At 39.6% G+C, this 8,629-nt stretch overlaps 1 pseudogene; it reads right to left on the reverse strand.

Moving 5' to 3' along the window:
• Positions 1-7,680: 7,680 nt before the first annotated feature.
• LOC105873086 (TSC22 domain family protein 1 pseudogene) lies at positions 7,681-8,178 on the reverse strand (annotated as a pseudogene).
• Positions 8,179-8,629: the final 451 nt, after the last annotated feature.

The following is an 8,629-nucleotide window of genomic DNA, read 5'->3' on the forward strand; positions in this document are numbered from 1 at the left end:
AAAAGTCTTTTGACATTCAACACTGACATTTTGAAGCAGCCTTTGTATAACAGCTGCATTAAATCAGCCTTGTCAAAATGTCCTGCTTTCCTCTGAGAGAAAGGGCTTCTGCGAGAGAAAATAGCATGCAGGATGACAGCAAGCACGCTATGAGGGATTTGGGATTGAATTTGTAATCAAGAAATTAAAAAATTAAGGTTGAGACCTGTAATAAGAAAACCTATCAGGTAAGTAGAGTAACATATGCCAAAACTCTGCCTCTAGTGACTAGGAAAATATGACCATTTTCTAAACTAGCTTCATGAAACTGGCCATATGCTTGTCATCAATTTTTTTAAAGACCAACAGTACAGGGGATAATATAAATAACTAGAAGCTACAGTGAGATGCTTTCCCCCACCCCCCAAATAACTTGGAAATAAGCATACAGCCTGAGAGTTAAAGAATAACAATCTACTGGCAGTGTTGATTGTTATCCAACTCTGGGACTAAAGATGACAATAATCACTACATGTGTTACTGAAGAATTTGTGTACCACTCCTGCAACCAAAGAGATCTGGCAATAATCCTATAGTGGTAGGGATGAAAGGCACTTGGATTTATTGAGTAAAATATAAGCTGTGTCCAGAAGGCACATTAGGAGGCTTGGGATAAAAACAGACGTCAGAGTCCTAGGAAAAATGTGGAAAGATATTTTTGGAAGAAAACTGAGGAATAGATGGCATCAATATGATTCATGATGTAACGGAACTAAGGAAGGATACAAGAAAAACAAAATGAGTTGTAAAGCCACCTAAGTGTGTCTAGATATACTGGATTTCTGGCCTCTAAGGAAAGGGTATCTGCAAGGGACAATGGCTATCATGAAGCACCAGATCACACACCATTCTTGTGGATAAACAGAGGCCTGTGTTGAGAAAAACTAGTAGGTAATCAGAAGAAGCCTGGTACAGAGACAGTAGGTGGAACTTTGTTGCAAAAGACTGAGTATTCAGGATGATTAATTCCAATGCCCATGGAATACCATGCACTGTTATAAACAGATGACGAAGCAACAGATGGGATAGAGATGTCTCAGCAGATTCCTTCTTGGACAAGAGATTTGAATACCAGAAGGCCCCCACGCCCCCAACAATGTACTCCATACCCTAGACCTTATGCCCAGCTCCAGAAAATGAGGGCAAAGTGATCTAAGAGAACTGTGTATCTATCTGGCCCCAAATAAGCACTGTATCAGATGAAAATTAATCAGTGAATACTAAAGACTTAAATAAGGTTTACATGAAAAGAAAATGTAAGGGGAATAACATCCCTCTGCACAACTGTTAAAACAAACTCCCTTCCTGTAATTTCAAAATAAAATGAAAGGCAGCCCAGTAAAATCCACACATTATATATGTAAATAGTGGCCAGTGTTTTTAAATGTCAAAGGTAGGATTTGATAACTTAAGAGCAAAAATTACAGTGGTGTGATTATGTAAATTTTGAAATTAATGGAAGCATACAGGAAATATAATTTTATTATTACCTATTAGCTTTATTTTATTCTTCATCTGACATTCAAAATTTGAGGTTTTATTTGAACACTAACATAACATTAGCCACCTTTACAGGTTAAAAGGAGCCAAGAATGCTGCCAAGTAGAAAATGAATCTAGGGGTTATTTGTGTTTGCATTTGGCAGTAGCAGCAGAAACAGGTGGCTGGCATGGAATATTACTTCTGAGTGCTGTTACTATACTAACGAGTTATTTATAATAGTGGTGCCAAGTGTTAGGAATTGAAAACTCCTCTTTTCCCCCTGTTACCTTTTAGTGTCCTGAACCCTTTCCACTTGTGAATAGATAATGATTCCAGCTTCCAAGAGATATTGTAGTGATTTGCAGGTACCCATGGGACCTTAGCATCAACTCTAATAAAAAGTGCTCAGCACTAACCAATGCTAAGAGTCCATTTATAATCAATGAGTGAGAAGCACTGAATTGAGGAATAAAAACCTTATATCTCAACTAACACTTAGGATTTGAATATTGATTACTTGGACATGCAGGTACATGTGCTTCAAAGCCCTTCCCTTACTCATGGTTTGATCTTTTGTATGGAATACACCATCTGCTAGATCAGGGGTTTATAATACAGGCTATGGGCCAAATCCAGCCCATTCTCTGCTTTCGTAAATAAAGTTTTATTGGAACACACCCACATCCAGTCATTTATACTAATATATGGTCTCTGGCTGCTTTTGCACTACAACAGCAGAGTTGAATAGTTGAGACAGAGACTGGAGACTGCATGGCCCAAAAGACCAAAAACATTTACTATCTGAAGCTTTACTGAAAAAAATTTGCCAACTCCTTGCTAGATGGTCAACATCGATATGGAACAACCAATATAATTCTTTCAGAAGGTCTACTTCCTGGCCAGCCTGCCAAATTCTATGTTAGGTCTTCTGTTCTTTCTGTCCACCCTATATTTTTCTAGAATTATTTACACAAAGCTGGGGAGTGGGGTCTTCATTCTTAATGAGTTACAATCTTCTTAGGGGCAATAGTTTCAAGAGATTTATACAATCCTTATTTATTTCTAAAGAATATTTTGAAAACCAGCAAACTAAAATACACAGTATCAGACCTGGGTGAGAGGCCATTGAATCTGAACATTGTGTCATTTTCTCAAGTAGCACTTAATTGACAGATATGGAAGACCGATGCCTGAGGACTTCTCAACACAACACAGATGTCTGGGAGAGGGCAAAGCTTGACTGTGTCTGGATGATGGTGAGGAGAAGAGATGGGCTCTTTGTGTCAGAAGCTTGAAGTGGATGATTGAGTAAGGGATGGGAGAGGTGGTGCTTCAGATTGTACTAATACATTTGGAGAAAGACATGAGTTTGTGAAGACTTTCAGGATTAAAAAACCATGTAAAGCTCCACTGAACCAAGGGCTCTTTTGGCCCACACATGAAAGGGCTTCTCATACACAGGGGTCTCTCAGAAGGGGAGACACCAGCTGTGGGTTATATTTTAAAATTCTAGGAAACAGGCTACATAGAGGGTCTATGTTTATATTATGAGTCACAGCAGAGGCAGGTGGTGGGTCTGGACCTTAATGTCTTCATATGATGTCTCTGACTGCCAGGATTGTTCTGAGGAGTTGTTTGTAGGAGTGAGTTTGGAAAAGAAATGAGGGAATGAAAAGGCCTCTCTTTCAGTGACCATTTTATATTTTGGACTCTTTCTTTCCATTTGTTAAGGACAAATTATACCAATATATAATGGATATTGTAGCAACTTAAACTCATCAGGAAAATGTTGGCAGAATTTTCAGTGAAAAGTACTGAGCACTAGAGACTACAAGGCTGGGAATAATATAAGAATGAATAATGTGATAAGTGAATGAATGACAGGGGATACTCTAGTTAATGAAAAACCGACAAAGAAACACTCAATTCTCAAATGGAGAGTCAAAATTCAAATAAATATTTGCTTCCTAGAAACTCCACTATCTTGGCCTTAAAGCCTCCCTTTTATTCTTGAACTTTTATCTCTAGAGTTTTATGTGTAATCTGCCAGATGTCCTAGCTTGTCACTATAACATCTATCAACATTCCATGGGTTCACTCCTCAGTCAGTAAAGGCTGACATCAAGGCTGTATTACACAGAACTACCAAAGAAGCCAGGGCAAGTATGATTCCTATATCCACTTAAATTATAGCTTTACTTTCTTTGACAAAGATCTGAATTAGAGAACAAGACAGAAAGCTTGAGAACATGGCAACAAAAGAAATAGAAAGACACAGAACTGCTTTGGGCAGAAACACACACACATGCGCACCCACTCATGAACATGAACTCACATACACACAGAAATAAGCATCGAGACTTCTTTTGGACATCCCTAAACTGATGAAGCTTTCATCTCACAGCTCCTTATTAACCCAGGGGAGTTCGATGAGGAACAAGGATGCGTTTGAAAATTGTATGAGAAAATTCAACTTGCAATTTGAGCTGGAGGACAGCAACAAAGATGAGCACTCAATGGAGTATCTAACTCATACTTAGTTCTATTTCCATTAAAATTTCCTTTTTTCAATTTGAGCTAATGTATCAGTATGTAACTGATAGTGAAGAACAAGTCTCAGATAATTTTTACAACTCATTTGCCTTCTGGTTGTGCTATATTGTTGCCTGAGATATATAGTTGGGTTTTTGAATGATAAGACCATCCTAGACCAAAGAACTCCCTTCTGAAGGGTGTCCAGCCCCAGCAGCCCAGATTCAGGTCTCAGGAAGGCCAATCATCCCCATGAGTTGTCTTTGCTCACGTTGTTCCCTTTGACCATGCTATGTCATACACCTACAAACACTCATTCAATAATGTTTATTGGTTTCTTGATGGTAACAGACATGCCATGCTTGTCATTTGGCTAAAAGGCCTAGAGCTGGACACTCCAGAAACTCAGCCCCATGGCAAAGCCCTGAAGGGGAAAGAGCACAGATTGGAGAAATAACAAGGCTGGATGTGAATTCTGGGCTCTCTCACATACATCCTGTGAGATTCAATTAATGAAATGTAAGACTTTTCATCTGAAGAATTGAAATAATAGATCTTGCCTCCTAGATTTACTTTTAAGTATTAAAGGAGACAGTACATGGAAAGCTCATAGCACACTAGCAGGCACAGTTCATGTGAATTTCCTTAGTGTTGTAGAGGGCAGAATCCATGTCTATCTGGATGGTCATTTGTATTTCGTAAGTGTTTTTGGGCATTCCATAAGTAATTGATGTGTGTGCCTAATGTGTAGTATTCTGTTATTCTTGCAAATTAATTTATGTTAAAATAATTTGGTGGTCTTAAGAGATCTTCCCAGCTGAGAACCCCAAATTTTTGCTTAGCTGGGGTCTTACAGGTCTCCACAACATTCCAGGACAGCTGGGCAGGCTCCCCAATTGATCCTGGTAATCATTCCAGGAAAGCAAAGGAGAAGTGATTCATCCAAGGCCCTGTCATCAGTGATGTCTCCAGTCCTGTAACCCAAGCACTAATCCTGACCCTCCCTCCAGCATCCTGACCAGCAAACCTATCAGTGCAGTTTTGTGCTTCCATAGTCTCTCTGTGGCTAACAGGATAGCAGAGACACTCATATTATGCACCTGCCTGATGTTTATCTTGAGATCCAAAAGAAGGAGAAGGGGAAAAAACCCAAGTTAATAGAAAAAAGATGAAGATTTTCCTCCCTCTTTGAATTCAATATGCAAATAATTTTACTAGTAAAATATATAAAATTGTTTTCGTAGGTAAAAAATGATTAAATATCAGCAACTTCATGTGGTTTGGCCAAATATAATAAAGAATGCATTGCATTTCCTACATGATGTAAATGTGTGTTGGTTTCACTTTTCTGTAGCAGTTCCGAATGCTTTTTATCACATTATTGTGCTATTTCATTATAGTAATGTCACCTCTGCTACAGAAGGGAGGGGATGAGATGGGAATTTAACTTGCTGAGTGCCCAGTATGGAAATTCTGTTAGGCACGTTGCCAATTTATTTTCTTTAAATGCTCAAAATTTCTGTAGGTAGAAATGAGAATTTCTTTTATTACTCATATTTTTCCTAAGTATGCTCTATGAGGCTCAGAGAAGTTAATTACACTTTCCAGGATTACAGTTAATAAGAGACAGAGCAGGAGTTCTAACACAGTTGTGTCTCTCTTAAAAGCCCAAGGTCTTGCCATTGTGCCACATGGCCTCCCTTTTACATGGTGAGCTTTAAGAATTCAGGGCTGGGTTGGTCTGAACTTGTTGAGGATAGTCCATGTGAGGTCACAGACATTCAGTTGGTTAGTAATATTTATCTTCCTCAAATCATCATGTGTAGTAGGCAGTTTTCTATATGAGTCTGGAATTTAAGAGAAATAAGTTGTGAAATGAAGCTATGGAATTGGGGTTCCAGTGTCCAATATCTAATAATATCCAATAAAAATTTCTTGAATGAAAGAATTATTAGAATTGTAGATTTTGAGAGTCACCAGCAAGAAAAATTGAGAGTATATCCTACTAATCTTTTTCTATGCATATCCATTTTTCAAGGTATTTGAGATCATACTGTATAGATTATTTCATAATCTTTTAATAGTAACTTTTATTTTGTAGTGGGTATAAATTTCCAGGATATAAAGCTCAGTGGGTAAAGCAATGTATCTGTTTTTATATAACTGATCTTAGTATACATTTTAAGACTCATTCTTTCTGTTGTAGAAAACCTAATCTTGCCAGTCAAGGGTAAATTTAGTCACCTTAGGGTTTGCTTAATCAATCCAGGATGAGATAAATCGATTTATGCTGGAATCTAAGCCCCAGGGGTGGGGGACTTACATTGTATCATACAATCCTGCATAGGAGGCTTTGTCTGGCGGCAGTTAGGTCTGGGACAACTAGTAACCACCCTTAAATGAAAGAGGTGAAAAATCTACCCAGTAACCAGCCTTATCCACTTGACAAAAGGGAATCCTGGAGAAGATAGCACTCACTTACTGATTTGAGTATGGGAATTACTCTTCTAGACAAATTTTGGAAAACAATGATATTCCTACCTTATTTGAAGAGGTGACACCTAGATGTCATACCTTTTCTTTGTGATGGAACAAGGATTTTGTAAGAGTAGAAAATGTGGCAAGGTGAAACATTATCTGATATATTCCCTGCCCCTTCACATATACCTTTTACCCAGTGATACTTCTCTTTTTTATTTTTATTTTCTATCAACATTTTATATGCTTTATTGAAAGTTGACAAGTGCAACAGTTAAATACAGTGACACATTATAACTGTGTGGAGAACATGCACAGAAACATATGCATATAACTACCCTACAGGTAATATGCAGAACCCCCCCTACTGGGAAAATCCATTTCATTAGCTAGAACTGATCATTTTTCAAAGTATTCAACCAGCTCAATCGAAAGACTTCAATAAACAGGGATTTACTTCAGGATATTCAGCAGCTAGAAGATGTCAGATTACACAAATAACTGTGCCAAATTCTTACAATTTCTCTAGGTGTGGTTTTTGTCATGTAGCAAGTTTTTATGTAGATTGGGATAGAAAAGACAGCCCACACCTCTTCAGACAACCAATGAAACATCTAAATTTCAATCTGTACAACCTAAATAGTAGTTACAGTCCTCTTTTGTACAAAACAGTTACACTACATACACAAATATACAATAAGCAAAACAACCTTCATAGTCAGTTAGCCTAGGTCCCAGCTACCTGTCAACGTTTTGTCACTCTAATAGTTTTGTGTCATCCACTGTTTCAGTACAGGCACAGTACTAGTATTTTTATGGATTTTGGTAACAGTCGTCAGTTGGTACAATGAACTATGTTCCCCATCAGTTAAGTCTTTACTTTTACCTCCCTGTCACGTTCCTCATGGAGGGAGGAGAGGAGAGAGGGAAGTCCAATGAGGAGCTCCACGCTGCATAACCCGGAGTAGCACACTACCTGCGAGCAGGAGAGAACGCTGGGAAGAGGGGGTAGGGAGCGGGAGGGATGGAAAGGCACACAGCTCCTCAGCATGAATTAAACCATTTCTCAGTTATCTGCCAAGCTGCATCAGGTCCCAGTACATCCATACTAATTCTCTGATTAACCTTTAATTCACCCAACTAAGAAACTTCTTCAAGCCAAAAGCATATGAGTGTTTAATACTGGAAAAAAGAGATAATGGCATGTGTCAGTCTCACGTCTCTTCGCAGCGAGCAATGAAATGGGTGACGGTGGAGGCGGATCCTCCCTAGAACATCTTCTCCGGTCTGTCCAGTTCACACGCAGCAGCCAGTTCTGCGCGGGCACAGGCGGCTACGCGGTGGGCCCTGAGCCCCGGGACGCCGGCTGGGCTGGGGGGCTGCGTGGTCCCCTGTGGCTGCGTGGTGGCAGGCGGGGAAACCAGTCTGCAGCTGGGCCTGAAACTGGGCGAGCTGCTCAGGACTGGCCAGTGTCTTCAGCAGATTGTTTTCCTGCTCCAGCTGGGAATTCTTCCCTATTAGTTCTTTGATTTGCTCTTTCAGGACTTCCACTTCCTCTCTAACGGCATACATCAAATGGCTTTTCACCAGATCCATAGCTTGCTTGACTTTGTTGTCAATAGCTACCACACTTGCACCAGAGGAGAGCAGGCTTTTCGCTAGACTACAGAAAAAGTTTCATGTTACAGACAGACACAGTGGTGGCTTTCTTGGACCTCTCTTCCCACCCAGGCCCAACCGACACTCCGATACTTCTCTCTTTTTGTCCAAATACCTAGGCACCATAGTCTCACAAGAATTCTGTGTCATTATAATGTGGGTATAGTATAACAGAGATGGCTTCATTACATATGATGTCCTGAGAAGGCCTTAGGTAGCCCCACTCTGTTTCCCACATCCCTCTAAGGAGTGGGAATATAGTCCAATTTTTCTAGGTTTCCAATAGGGCACAAAGGTTAGCTAAGCAAGACTGTCTACAGTCCTGAACCAGTCCATGGTCAGGATGGGAGGTTGTAACATGACAACACGAACCACATGTTTGAGATTTAGATGGGAATTCAGATATCTTGGGGTATGTCATCAAGGACAGATAAAGATC

Source organism: Microcebus murinus, chromosome X, assembly GCF_040939455.1.
Source record: "Microcebus murinus isolate Inina chromosome X, M.murinus_Inina_mat1.0, whole genome shotgun sequence".
Taxonomy (NCBI): Eukaryota; Metazoa; Chordata; class Mammalia; order Primates; family Cheirogaleidae; genus Microcebus; species Microcebus murinus.